This window comes from Sinocyclocheilus grahami, unplaced genomic scaffold (genome assembly GCF_001515645.1).
Source record: "Sinocyclocheilus grahami isolate Dianchi unplaced genomic scaffold, SAMN03320097.WGS_v1.1 scaffold615.1, whole genome shotgun sequence".
NCBI classification, from domain to species: domain Eukaryota; kingdom Metazoa; phylum Chordata; class Actinopteri; order Cypriniformes; family Cyprinidae; genus Sinocyclocheilus; species Sinocyclocheilus grahami.
Window position 1 is genome coordinate 162,978 of NW_015505794.1, and position 2,145 is coordinate 165,122.

Below are 2,145 nucleotides of genomic sequence, written 5' to 3' on the forward strand. Positions count from 1 at the left end.
CCCAGCTGGAAGACACAGAAGAGTCAATCAGTCATATTTATCACAATGCTTCAGTGGATGTTTAAGTGGCCAAATGTGTGCGCTGTGTGCTAACACAAACAGGCAGCACAGGGAGATAAGAGAGCATTTAGGCAGTAATTAGCGAGTGTGAGAGTGAAATGGTGCAGCAGACAGCAGCAGCCCTGTGTGATATTTGCTGGTGCTGTGTTTAAAGGCAGCCTGAGTAAACAGTAGAGGGAAGGTCAATATTATTACAAGGAGGTCTTGGAACAGTGGGACTGTGGAGCAGAGGAAGAACTGACAGCTGTTTCCCTGTTCCCTGATCAAACAGGACAGGATGTCAGTTCCTACCTGTCATGAAGAAGGACTTTGAAGATGAATTAGGATGTTTATCACCTATTAAACCTGGAGAAAAAATAAAGTACACACACTATATATTTATCATTAATATTTCTATTGCTGATTCTTTTACATAAAAAATATTTTGATGTGGCTCATTAATATTTAGGGATGCAAGAAAATTAGCAAAAATGTTAGAACTTAATAATTACTTCAATTCACCAAAATGATTTTTGTTGTCTGCATATAAAACGAGAGTATGTCCTATGCTGCCCCCTGCTGATGGTATTCCTAATTACAAAGCCCCTGAATTCAGATTAATTATAGATTCTAATGTCAATTGCGTTTGATAGTTTATTAACTCAGTATTCGCTGTCAAGAAAAGTTTTCACCTACTTTAATTTAGATAATAATGTCTTTTCAAATGGGAATCAACTGTGATGGATTTCTTACAGTTTTACCAACAAACCATTCGCATCGTTTTGCGCTTGAACAAAACAAACAGATACAAATGCTGCTATGAAAAGATCTCAAGCTCTCTTTTCATCGAGTCTCTTTGAATGTGTGAGTGTGAGAAAAGCAGTTAAATCTCCACCAACAAGGCGAACTTAGCGGGGCTCTAAAATATACTGTCAGCTCTGTGTGTATGTGTGCTTTTGTCAGCCTGTATGTTTGCGATTCACGATTTGCTTTGACATTTTTCATCTTCTGCCAACAAACCAGAGAATGCTGAGCAAACAGCATCAGTCAGAATGTGTGCATAGTAAACCATGTGACAAAAAACGAGGGTGGGGGAGGAAGTAAGGCACAAAGGAGAGGACCAGCTCACACAAACCCACCAACACCTAACTATACTGTGTACTTTCCTATTAAAACTGGGAGAAACGAACCTTTTCGAAGATTCGAATCAATTGGCAAAATGATTCACTGTTTCGAAGCGCTCGAAACACCACACGCTGGTGGCACCTGCTGGTCAAAACGGTGTAAATGCAACAAAACTCAGTTTTCTGAAATCAAGTGACTTTGGCAGTTTGATATGTTCTCCGATCCACTTTTTCGAAACAAATGATTCACAAAGGCTTCGAATCTTCAGGAAGCAATGATTCGAAAGTAGGGATGGGCGATACCTCTTATTTTATTTTCGATCCGATACCGATATTTTCAAGCCCAGTACCGATACCGATACCTCTAAACTAAACTGATCTTTTAAATTATTAAAAGAATATAATCAGTAATTATATTCACTTAATATTAGATTTTAAAGCCATATTTTAAAAAAACTTTTTTTTGTTTACACTGTCAGAAATAAAATATACTATAATTGTATTTTAGCCATTTACTGGGGCAGTAACCTCAAAGGTGCAACTAAAGGGAGCATATTAGTACCATACAAGTATGCATGCTTTAAAAGGGTCATATGATGCGATTTCAAGTTTTCCTTTCTCTTTGGAGTGTTACAAGCTGATTGTGCATAGATAAGATCCCTGAATTATATTCACTTAATATTAGATTTTAAAGCCATATTTAAAAAAAACTTTTTTGTTTACACTGTCAGAAATAAAATATACTATAATTGTATTTTAGCCATTTACTGGGGCAGTAACCTCAAAGGTGCAACTAAAGGGAGCATATTAGTACCATACAAGTATGCATGCTTTAAAAGGGTCATATGATGCGATTTCAAGTTTTCCTTTCTCTTTGGAGTGTTACAAGCTGATTGTGCATAGATAAGATCCCTGAAGTTGCAAAGACTAAAGTCTCAAAACCAAAGAGATATTCTTTATCAAAGTTAAGACTCTGCCACGC